Source organism: Theropithecus gelada, chromosome 11, assembly GCF_003255815.1.
Source record: "Theropithecus gelada isolate Dixy chromosome 11, Tgel_1.0, whole genome shotgun sequence".
NCBI lineage: Eukaryota > Metazoa > Chordata > Mammalia > Primates > Cercopithecidae > Theropithecus > Theropithecus gelada.
In genome coordinates, this window is record NC_037679.1 from 79,608,113 (window position 1) to 79,620,925 (window position 12,813).

At 46.9% G+C, this 12,813-nt stretch overlaps 1 protein-coding gene across 1 annotated transcript in view; it reads left to right on the forward strand.

The window, feature by feature from the left end:
* Positions 1–29: 29 nt before the first annotated feature.
* Positions 30–12,813, forward strand: part of DYNLL1 (dynein light chain LC8-type 1) — a 30,488-nt gene continuing 17,704 nt past the window's right edge. The window contains exon 1 of the mRNA XM_025403553.1: positions 30–305. The gene's annotated coding sequence lies outside the window, so the exon portion shown is untranslated. The remainder of the gene's footprint in view (positions 306–12,813) is intronic.

The following is a 12,813-nucleotide window of genomic DNA, read 5'->3' on the forward strand; positions in this document are numbered from 1 at the left end:
CCCCCCTCTGGTGCCAAGGGCCTTCGGGCGCTGACTGGGAGAGCGTGGGGCCGGGCCGTGTGGATGCCATCCCCGAGCGCAGTTCACGCTCGGCTGAGGAGCTGGACAGGTGACTTGGGCTCCCGCACCTCAGTTTCTTTCTATGGCGCCGCCTACCTCACAGACTTGTGAGCACTCACTGACGTGGGTAGCGCCCAGGACCTGCGGGGCGCAGGAGAGCTAAAGTCAGGCGGAGACCGCAGGCTGACCCCGCAGCGGCCACAAGGAGCCCCCAGCGGCTGGGCTGTCGCGGACCCCAGCCTCAGGTCAGTAGGCCCCTGGGCCACCCTGTCCCCATTTTACAGTCGCTCAGAACTGACGGTGTCAGCATGAGATGAACTCCATAGCTTGGCCTTGAGTTTGTCGGAGTCGAGCGAGTAAGACTCATAATGACTCTCACAGCGATCACTATAGAGTGCATCCGACTTGTGCTTTTCATCCTCTCCCGGGAGGAGACTGAGGCCACAGAGGGTCAGGAATGGAACCCAAAGCCATGCTCGCATCCTAAGTACCGAGTCCTTACGGAGCTCAGGTAGACACCCACCTTGGCACTTACTTTTCCACATTCACATCCCAGAACGCGGAGCATTGAACCCAGGGACCTTACAGTGAGGCCTTGCACCAGAAGACTTTTTGTTTGTTTGTTTTTGATACAGGGTCTTACTCTGTTGCTCAGGCTGGAGTGCAGTGGCGCGAACACTGCAGTCTCGATCTCGCTGGACTCAGGTGATCCTCCCATCTCGGGACACCCTGAGAGGTCTGCGCTGCCTCAGGCTAGTTTATTTCCTATTTTTTGTAGAGAGGCTGGTCTCGAACTCCTGGGCTCAAGCGATCCTCCAGCCTTGGCCTCCCAAAGTGTTGGATTACCGGCTTGAGCCGCGTGTCCAGCTGGAATACTCCTAATCTAAAGACTTTTCAGACTGGGTGCGATGGCTCACGCCTGTAATCCCAACACTTTGAGAGGCCAAGGTGGGCGGATCACTTGAGGTCAGGAGTTCGAGACTAGCCTGAGCAACATGGGGAAACCCCATCTCTACTAAAAATCCAAAAATTAGCTGGGCGTGGTAGCGTGTTCCTATAATCCCCAGTTATGGGGGAGGCTGAGGCAGGAGAATTGCTTGAATCCGGGAGGCGGAGGTTGCAGTGAGCCGAGATCACGTCACTGCACTGCAGCCTGGGCGACAGAGTGATACTGTCTCAAAAATAAAGATTTTTCCTATTAAAAATGAAACCTGGCCAGGCGTGGTGGCTCATGCCTGTAATCCCAGCACTTTAGGAGGCTGAGGTGGGTGGATCACTTGAGACCAGGAGTTCGAGACCAGCCTGGCCAACATGGCAAGACCCTCCTCTCTCTACTAAAAATACAAAAAAAAAAAAAAAAAAAAAAAATTAGCCAGGCTTGGTGGCACACCTGTAGTCCCAGCTGCTTGGGAGGATGAGGCATGAGAATTGCTTGAATCTAGGAGGCAGAGGTTGCAGTGAGCCAAGATTGTGCCACTGCACTCCAGCCTGGGTGACAGAAGGAGACTCAAAAACAAGACAAAACAAACAAAGGGACTAAAACCAAACATTTAATTAGAAGGTAGTTGATTTCTCATTATATCATCTGAGCGTTTTAAAATCAAAACAAACCAAAAATTAGACACCCACGTATACTATGGAGTATATATAGTTTTTGGAATACAAGTTGATAGTATACATCAGGCTTTCATAATATACATATACCCTTTGATCTTGTAATTCTGCTTGTAGGATTTTTTGTTTGTTTGTTTTGAGACAGAGTCTTGCTCTGTCACCCAGGCTGGAGTGCAGTGGCGTGATCTCGGCTCACTGTAAGCTCCGCCTCCCAGGTTCATGCCATTCTCCTGCCTCAGCTTCCCAAGTAGCTGGGACTACAGGTGCCCGCCACCACGCCTGGTTAATTTTTTTATATTTTTAATAGAGACAGGGTTTCACCGTGTTAGCCAGGATGATCTCGATCTCCTGACCTCGTGATCTGCCCACCTCAGCCTCCCAAACTGCTGGGATTACAGGCATGAGCCACCGCGCCCGGCTGCTTGTAGGATTTTTATCAGATGGAAATAAGCAAGAGATTCTCATAATAAATTACATGTGTATATTTATCATTGCATTCTGTGCAATTAAAAAAATTAAACTTGATAATAAGGGAGTGGATCAACACATTAACAACTTTGAATGTTACACAATTATTAAGTCATGTTTTTAATATGACAGGGATATTAAAGTCACACTAATTTACAGTTAAAGTGACTTGAAAGTGGTGTTTAATATATACACATAGATAGTATATTTGCTGCTTGTAACAAAAAGAAAAGACTTTCCAAATGTTGTGGAGATATCTCTTGATGGCAGTGATTTCTATGTTTTTATTTATGCTTTTCTGTATTTCTCAAATTGTAATTAGCATGCACTACTTTTATAACTGGAATAAAACACAATAAATGATTCCTAAAATAAAACCATTATAACTGTCTGTTGTATTCTGGATTTTGTAAAGCGTCTAGCTGTTCTCTAGGCAAGCAGGGAAGAGCCCTAGCCAAATACGATCTCCAGTCTAAGTATACAGCCTTATAGGAGCTTACATATCCTAAAGGCATCCAAAAGTCCAGATGCCTCCTCATTTTGGGTGGTGTGCTTAGGTGTATTAATACCATTCTCTGAGTCCTACCACTCCTATGTGATTGTTGCCTGGAAAGACAAAAAAAAAAAAAAAAAAAAAAAAAGGGCTGTTGCAGACAACTAGGCAGTCTCCTAGGGAGAGAGAAAGAGTCAGCTAAGTGACTCAATAGGACTGTAGGTGGAAAACTGCTTGCAAATAATAGTAATTCAGCTTTAATTGTGCAAAGTCCTGCAGCATGCAATCTCCAAAGGAGTTCAGTTACCCAGCAGAAAATATAGGGATGTGGTTAGTACAGGCTTCTTGGATTAGACAGAGCACAGCTAAATCATTAAGAGGTCTTTATGATCATCCATGAAACTGCCTTTATTCCTGTACTGACCTTTGCAGGTTAGAACACAAATGAGGTCACAATTATGACTTCATGCTCAAAGGGTTCATAGGTTCCATTCTCCGCTGAGGCCAGTGACTCTAGGCAGGGACACCTTTTAAACTTTTTGTTCATCTAGATATTCAACATTATTTATGATTTAGGTCCTGTATGAGGCCCAGGGCATGCAGTAATACAGCTCTGTCCTTGAGTTGTGTATATAAGTTGCTCATGTAGATAAGTTGGTCATGTAGAGTACAGTTGTAATAAGGATAAGCTGCTTGAAACTACATTGGAGCTGCCATCCACCACAGTCTTAGAGATTCTAAGGCTTCTGGGAGATGTTTAGATAAGAGTCTTGAAGAACCAGTAGGAGTTAACCAGGGGGAAGAGGGAAGGGCATTTAAGACAAAAAGGAAGGCATGACTACTGGGTGCAGTGGCAGTAATCCCAGCACTTTGGGAGGCTGAGGCAGGAGGATGGCTTGAGTCCAGGAGTTTGAGACCAGCCTGGGCAATGTAGTGAGACCCTTATCTCTACAAAAAATTTTAAAACTGCTAGACCTGGTGGCTCATGCCTGTAATCCCAGCACTTTGGGGAGGCCAAGGTGGGTGGATCACTTGAGGTCAGGAGTTTAAGACCAGCCTGGTCAACATGGCAAAACCTCGTCTCTACTAAAAACACAAAAATTAGTCAGGGGTGGCGGCGCACGCCTGTAATCCCAGATACTTGGGAAGCTGAGGCAGGAGAATTGCTTGAACCTGAGGGGCAGCGGTTGCAGTGAGCCGAGATTGCGCCACTGAACTCCAGCCTGGTCAACACTGAGACTCTGTCTCAAAAAAAAAAAAAAAATTAAAATTTATCTAGGCATGGTAACGTGCACCTGTGGTCCCAGCTACTTGATCTCGAACTCTTGAGCTCAAGTGATCTGCCCATCTCGGCCTCCCAAAGTGCTGGGATTACAGGCCTAAGCCACTGCACCCGACAGTCCCAGCTACTTAAGAGGCTGAGGTGGGAGGATTGCTTGAGCTTGGGAGGTTGAAGCTGTAGTTAGCCATGATTGCACCACTGCACTCCAGCCTGGGCAACAGAGTGAGACTGTCTCAAAACATAAAAAAAGGACACCATGAGAAATCACCCAAATAGGAGAGAATGTGGACACCAGGGAAAATCCCTACCAGTGTGACTAGGGCAAGGAGTTCAAGTAGGGAAGAAGAGAGGAGCTGAGGCTTGGGCGAGTAAGGCATAGTGGACCATATTATAGAATTTGGACACTACCGAGGGCAGTGAGCAGCTGTTGAAGGGTTTTAGGAGTTATGATTCGAGAAGACCCTCTCAGCTGGAAATAGCAGAGGAGGTTGGAGAAATGGAGTAGGAGAGGAGACAGAGCTAATTTGACTAGATGGCAGCTGCAGGATAAGGGAAGGAACTGGAGTAAGGGAGAGATGTGGCAACAGTTGCTATTATTGGGGGAACTTGGGGAAGGGGGAGCCTTAACTAAAGGGACAGTGTAAGAAATATCACTGTGTAATTGCCGTGTAAGTGTCGTCCTGTGACTTCACAGATCCTTGTATTAAAATTTTACATTATCCATGAATGATTTTGGAGTTGGATTCTTACTGTTTCGAAGGAATGTGCCTGTGTGCTCAGATTAGTCTAAAAATGAGTATTGGCCGGGTGCGGTGGCTCAAGCCTGTAATCCCAGCACTTTGGGAGGCCGAGACTGGCGGATCACGAGGTTAGGAGATCGAGACCATCCTGGCTAACACAGTGAAACCCCGTCTCTACTAAAAAATAAAAAATAAAAAATAATAATAAATTTAAAAAAAAACTAGCCAGGCGAGGTGGCGGGCACCTGTAGTCCCAGCTACTCGGGAGGCTGAGGCAGGAGAATGGTGTAAATCTGGGAGGCGGAGCTTGCAGTGAGCTGAGATCCGGCCACTGCACTCCAGCCTGGGCGACAGAGCGAGACTCCGTCTCAAAAAAAAATAAATAAATAAATAAAAATGAGTATAGGATAAGAGAGGGCTAGCCTCACATGGCCCATTGACTAGCAGGCTACAGGGGAAAGGAATGGGGGAGTGGAAGGCACAGGAGTGAGTACAGGGAGACAGCTGAGAGACCACTGCAATCCTCCAAGCAAGAGATGCCTGCTGCCTGAGTTAAGGTGATGGAGATGCAGGGATACTGAGGAAATAAGAGATCCCAAGGAGATGAAGTCACAGGACTTGGAGGTGGATTGGATGTGGGAGCTGAGGAAGGAGGAAGAGTCCACGTTGATCCCAGGTTCCTGGCCTGAGGAACTGATTGGGAGTAGTATCAGTCTGAGAAATAAAGCAGAAGAATGGACCTGCAGGGGGATGGACGATGATGAGTTCAGATGCCTGTGCACATAAGAAGGAAGGATAAGATGTATGATGACCCTAGCTCTATGTGCCCTCTTCATTGAAAACAGAACTCCAGGTGCATGACCTGATGAGACAGATGGGCATTGGAGTCCTCAGCTCCTTAGGACAGGCCTGCCTTGGCTACAAGGGGAAGCTTTCACTTAAGATATATAGAAGCTCAATAATATTCATAATTCCTTATATGATTATAAGAAAGGCACCACCAGCCTGGGCAACATGTCAAAACCCCGTCTCTACAAAAAATACAAAAATTAGCTGGGTGTGGTGGCACACACCCGTAGTCCCAGCTACTCGGGAGGCTGAGGTGGGAGAATCACTTAAGCCCGGGAGGCACAGATTGCAGTGAGCCGATAATTGCACCACTGAACTCCAGCCTGGGCTACAGAGTGAGATCCTGTCACAGAAATGGACTTGTCCTTCTTTTCACCAAACTGAAAAGCCTTTGATGTTGGCAGACTATTAAGAATTAATGCAGTTCCCACAGCAAGCCATTTATTCTCCACCAGAGTGTAGGGCAGTGCCCAACTGAAAAAACAATACCAAAAAAAATCCCAAAACCAACAGCTCGGGTGATGAGTGCACGAAAATCTCAGAAATCACCACTAAAGAACTTAAAGAACTTATCCATATAACCAAACACCACCTGTTCCCCAAAAACCTATTGAAATAAAATTTAAAACAAACAAAAAACCAACAACGCCAGGCATAAAACATGCTGCAAACCTGCCCATCTGGTTTTCTCCTCTTCTCTGTGACATCAGCACCCTCTAGCATCCCAGCAAAATATTTTCCTCTCTGTCAGGTTCAGTCATGAGCCCCTCCCAGACCTTGGCCCTAGGTATCAGTGGGCAGAGAGGAAGTGATGGGGGAGTAGACCATCCGTGAGAAAATGAGGAACTGGTTCCGCCTGGCAGGAGAGCTATGGAATGAGTCACTGGGAAACGTGTTCCTGGTCACAGCACCCTGGGAGCTTTCTCTGTCATTCTCTACCACTGTACTTGTGTGATGGAGTAAAATAAAACATATTCTGGAAAGCTACATAATAAAGAATTGAGCCATGCAGGGGAGGAAGGAGAGAAACAGCAGCAGAACTAGGATGTTTGGAAGAGAGTTTGGAATGGGGGTGAGCTTTAGGAAAGCAAGTGTCAAGTGTGGGAGGATTGGAAGAGAAAAATGGGAAAGATAATTCAAGATTTGCAGTATATTGTGAATATAATTCCCCTCTGGTGTTTTTTTCAGAGATTGCAAAAAATCTTTAACATTATTTTTCAATTATTTTTAGATAATGAACTGGTGTTTTCTTTGAATATGGCCAAACAGGTGGGAACACAAGGGCCTGCTTTTATATGAAGTCTCTTAGAGTGAACATACTGTATTTGTAGCAGCTCGGTTGCTTTATTTTTACTAACTTGTTCAATTCTGAGATGGAGTCCTCAAACAGCTTTTCATATCAGGGCTTCCTTTTCTTGGATTAATGGGCTTCTGGGATCAGTGAACTCCTGCCTCCCTGCACCCTCAACTTCCACCTCCTGACCCTGATCCTGCAGTCGTAAGAGTTGTATGCAAAATATTGTATATGGGCAGAAAAGTGTTTTTATTCTGGGGAGACTCTCCATGCAACACTGTCCCACAGAACTTTCTAGGATGATGAAAACATTCTATATTTGAGTTATATATGGTAGCCATTGGTTACATGTAGCTATTGAGCACTTAAAATGTGGTTACTGCAACTGAGAAACCAACTTTTTAAATTATATTTAATAATAATTAATTTTAATTGTAATAGCCAAATGTGGCTAGTGGCTACCATACAGGACAGTGTAGGAGTCTATCATTCTCAAAGGTCTGTAAGCTGTACCCCCACCTTCCCCCGAAAAAGGCCAAGAATCACTAAGACCAATCACTTTCCTTTACAGCCCTACGGTACTGGCACATAGTGCTTAGTAAACACCTGTTGATTGTATTAACTAGTATATAAAGAAGAGTTACTCTAGCTCCAGAAAAGTGGAACTGAGGTACAAAATGGCAAAGGAGCTCATCAGGTTCACCAAATTCCATTTCCTAGGCCCTAAATTCCTTACCCTCAACCCAGAACTTTTTCCAAACATTTTCCACTGTAACAAACCTTGAAAACTTTCTTTACAGCAGAGTAAATCAGAAACACAAGCAAAGGGTAGGGGTGTGTGAAAAGATTAATAAGTGCTAAGAATGTTTTTCAATGCAACAAAAAAGGATGCATTAAGTAGAATCCTAAATTTTTAGACCCAAGTCAGTTTTATATTAAGCAGATTTTTAATGAACTGTGCCAATATAATTCAGGAATGACATCTCCAAGGCAAATACATTCCTTAAAGGTAGAAAACAAGTATGGGAATTATCTGGAGTTTTTTTTTCTTTTTTAAGTTAAAAAAAAAATTAACTGAAAGCCAGGAAGCTTCTAGGCTACACATCCCCCCATGCTAACACACGTGCAGCGGCTAAACTTCCTTCTGTCTGCCTGAGGCTGACTCTCCCCCTCAGCCAGCACATGTGCAGGGCTTCTGTGAATGTCACATTGACAGACATTCCTTGCTAGGGAGCTGGGGACCAGTTTCTTTTGTAATTCCATCCTTCTCATGGGCTGCCAGTTTGTCTTGTTGTGGCACACTCCTTGAAGGTGCTAGAAGGACAGCAGGTTTTGGGGGGTTTTTTTGTTTGGTTGGTTTTTGAGACAGAGTTTCGCTCTTGTCACCCAGGCTGGAGTGCAGTGGTGCAATCTCAGTTCACTGCAACCTCCGCCTCCTGGGTTCAAGCGATTGTCCTGCCTCCACCTCCCGAGTAGCTGGGACTACAGGCATGCACCACCACATCCAGCTAATTCTGTGTTTTTTAGTAGAGACAGGATTTCTCCATATTGGTCAGGCTGGTCTCGAACTCCCAACCTCAGGTGGTCCACCCACCTTGGCCTCCCAAAGTGCTGGGATTACAGGCGTGAGCCACCGCGCCCGGCCTTTGGGTTTTTTTTTGAAATGGAGTCTCCCTATGTTGCCCAGGCTGGAGTGCAGTGGCATGATCTTGGCTCACTGCAACCTCTGCCTCCCAGGTTCAAGCCATTCTCCTGCCTCAACCTCCCAAGTAGCTGGGATTACAGGCGCCTGCCACCACACTCCGGTAATTTTGTATTTTTAGTAGAGATGGGGTTTTACCATGTTCACCAGGCTGGTCTCGAATACCTGACCTCAAGAGATCCACCTGTCTTGGCTTCCCAAAGTGCTGGGATTACAGGTGTGGGTTACCACACCTGGTCAAGAGCAGGGTTTTTTTTTTAATCTGGTGCTATGCTTGGACCCCAGCCTTAAGAGCCCAGGGTTATGTACATGGCATCTGGGACTTTAGTGGCTTCTTCACTCGTGTCTGCTCAACATTTGTTTTCAACCCACATTTATTGAGCCATAGAACATTGAGCCTGGCTCTGTGCTGGGGACTGGTGCTAGGGATACAACAGTAAGACTCGACCCTGCCCTCACACCATTCACAGACAACTAAAAAGGCAATTACAGCCAGGCGTGGTGGCTCATGCCTGTAATCCCAGCATTTTGGGAGGCTCACTTGAGCCCAGGAGTTCCAAACCAGCCTAGGAAACCTAGTAGACCCCATCTCTACCAAAAAAAAAAAAAAAAAAATAGCCAGGCGTGATCGTGTGCGCCTGTAGTCCCAGCTACTCTAGAGGTGGAAGTGGGAGGATGACTTGAGCCCAGGAGTTGGAGGCTGCTTTGAGCTAGGATCTCGCCACTGTACTTCAGCCTGGGTGACAGAGCAAGACCTCATCTCTGAAAAATAAAGTAAAAAAAAAAATTTTTTTTTTCTGAGACAGAGTTTTGCTCTTGTTGCCCAGGCTGGAGTGCAATAGTTCGATCTCGGCTTACTGCAGCCTCTGCCTCCTGGGTTCAAGTGATTCTTCTGCCTCAGTAGCTGGGATTACAGGCATGCGCCACCATGCCTGGCTAATTTTTTTTGTATTTTTAGTAGGGACAAGGTTAAGCCATGTTGGGTAAGCTGGTTTCAAACTCCTAGCCTCAGGTGATCCGCCTGTGTCGGCCTCCCAAAGTGCTGGGATTACAGGCTTGAGCCACTGCACCCGGCCAAAAGTTTTTTTTTTTTTTTGAGAAGGAGTTTCGCTCTTGTTACCCAGGCTGGAGTGCAATGGCACGATCTTGGCTCACGGCAATCTCCACCTCCCAGGTTCAAGCGATTCTCCTGCCCCAGCCTCCCGAGTAGCTGGGATTACAGGTGCCCGCCACCATGCCCAGCTAATTTTTGTATTTTTAGTAAAGACAGGGTTTTGCCATGTTGGCCAGGCTGGTCTTGAACTCCTGACCCACCTCGGCCTCCCAAAGTGCTGGGATTACAGGTGTAAGCCACTGCGCCGGGCTGTGAAACGGTGTCTCTACTAAAAATACAAAAAGTAGCTGGGCATGGTGGCGGGCGCCTGTAATCCCAGCTACTCGGGAGGCTGAGACAGGAGAATCGCTTGAACCCAGGAGACAGAGGTTGCAGTGAGTCAAGATCACACCACTGCACAGCAGCCTGGGTGACAGAGCAAGACTCCATCTAAAAAATAATAGTAATAGGCCGGGTGCAGTGGCTCACGCCTGTAATCCCAGCACTTTGGGAGGCTGAGGCAGGTGGATCACCTGAGGTCAGGAGTTCGAGACCAACATGGAGAAACCCCATCTCTACTAAAAATACAAAAAATTAAACGGGCATGGTGGCACATGCCTATAATCCCAGCTACTTGGGAGGCTGAGGCAGGAGAATCGCTTGAACCAGGGAGGCGGAGGTTGTGGTGAGCCGAGCTCACACCATCTAGCCTGGGCAACAAGAGTGAAACTCCGTCTCCAAAAATAATAATAATAATAATAATAATAAAATAAAATTTAAAAAGGCAATTATAACAAAATGAGACATGTGCTACAAGAAATTCAGGGCACTCCTGCAGCTCTTAACCCAGGCTGGAGGGGAGTGTTCAGGGAAGACTTCCTGGAGGGAGTGGCTTCTTAACTGAGACCTGAAGAACCAGATGGTGCTAGGCAGGTAAATGAGAGGAGAAAAAAAGCATTCCAGACAGAAGGAAAGCACTGCAAAGAAAGCTAGGAGGACGGAGGCAAGCTTGGGGCTTTTGGGAAGCTAAATAGTTCAGCACAGTTAGAGCATAGGGTGGAGGTGAGGGCTGTTCTTCCTTGCACTAGAGCCACAAGCTACTTACAGTGAGATGCCCTAATGTAAATCAGAGCCTGGCTGGGTTAGATTACACATGCCAGTCCTAAGTATTTCAGATGTTCACTGGCAATCAGTATGAGTTGCCTTTACCATACAAATGTTTATTGTATATCCCTGAATAGGATGATTGTAAAGGGGTGGCATGATCTGTCTGGGGGCAGGGGCCCTGAGGGGAGTATGGCCTCACAGTGTCCAAAGGAGAGCTGTGAATAGCAAAAGGATGCTTGTTTGGAAGGCAGAAGGACAGCAGAGTGGGACAAAGCAAAAATCCAATCATCCCTCCTCATGTGCGGAAGATGGGGCTCAGGGGGAGCAGAATTCAAAATGTGAGGGTGTTTATTAAAACCTGTGATTTCCCCCAAAATTAGAGGGGACCTCACTCTGCATCCAGAGGGGGCTGGTTAAGCAGGAAATGTACAGTTCTAGTTCTGAATACTATGCAGACATTAAAAATGCCACATTCATATGTGTGGATATGAAAAGATCTCCAAGATATTGACATCTAGAGTGTGTACTGTGCTAGATGCTAGGGACACAGCAGATGGGAGAGAGTATCTGCCCCCTGGAGACAACACCATCTCCACAACCTCACCTTGGCCTTCCGGATGTGCCTGCAGCAGCTTCTTCTCCTCTCCTGCTACTCCTGGCAGCTTCTCTGGGATCTGCTGTCTGGAAGCCTGTGTCCCTTTCCTTCCTCCAGGTCTTTGCATGGGCTGCCTCTTCTCCCTGGACACTGTTTCGCTCCCTCCACCTCTGCCTCCCGAGTCTTTGCCTGGCCAAGCCCTCCTCAGCCTTCAGGTTCTTGACTTAATAAGGGGCCCAGACCTGTGTGACCCAATCTAGAACTTTCCTTTGAGTTTATACCTCTGAAAGGCCTTGTTGTCTCCCATTACTCCTTTTGTTCTGCCTCAAAGCATTCAAAGCATTTTTTCTTTTTCTTTTTTGAGACGGAGTCTCGCTCTGTTGCCCAGGCTGGAGTCCAGTGGCTCCATCTCGGCTCACTGCAAGCTCTGCCTCCCGGGTTCATGCCATTCTCCTGCCTCAGCCTCCCAAGTAACTGGGACTACAGGCACCCGCCACCACGCCTGGCTAATTGTTTTGCATTTTTAGTAAAGACGGGGTTTCACTGTGTTAGCCAGGATGGTCTCAATCTCCTGACTTCATGATCCACCTGCCTTGGTCCCCCAAAGTGCTGGGATTACAGGTGTGAGCCACCGCGCCCGGTTGCATCTTTCTGTATTTCTCTAGAAACATTCTAGAATCATTTTATCAAGTTCTGTATGGCATCCTGTGGTATTTTAATTGGAATAGTGTTGCATCTCTAAATCTATGTGGGAATTTTTAAAATTTTTTGCTGTGTTTGGCCTTCCCATCCAGAAGCATATCAGTTTCCATCTATTCACATATTTCTTTTTTTTTTTTTTTTTTTTTTTGAGATGGAGTCTCGCTCTGTCGCCCAGACTGGAGTGCAGTGGCCGGATCTCAGCTCACTGCAAGCTCCGCCTCCCGGGTTTACGCCATTCTCCTGCCTCAGCCTCCCGAGTAGCTGGGACCACAGGCGCCCGCCACCGCGCCCGGCTAGTTTTTTGTATTTTTAGTAGAGACGGGGTTTCACCGTATTAGCCAGGATGGTCTCGATCTCCTGACCTTGTGATCCACCCGTCTCGGCCTCCCAAAGTGCTGGGATTACAGGCTTGAGCCACCGCGCCCGGCCTATTCACATATTTCTTAATTTATTTTTTCCTATTTGTAGTTTATGATTCTTTTTTTTTTTTTTGAGACGGAGTCTCGCTCTGTCGCCCAGGCTGGAGTGCAGTGGCCGGATCTCGGCTCACTGCAAGCTCCGCCTCCCGGGTTCACGCCATTCTCCTGCCTCAGCCTCCCGAGTAGCCGGAACTATAGGCGCCCGCCACCGTGCCCGGCTAGTTTTTTGTATTTTTTTAGTAGAGACGGGGTTTCACCATGTTAGCCAGGATGGTCTCGATCTCCTGACCTCGTGATCCGCCCGTCTCGGCCTCCCAAAGTGCAGGGATTACAGGCTTGAGCCACCGCGCCCGGCCTAGTTTATGATTCTTATATTTATTGAAGTCTGTATAACA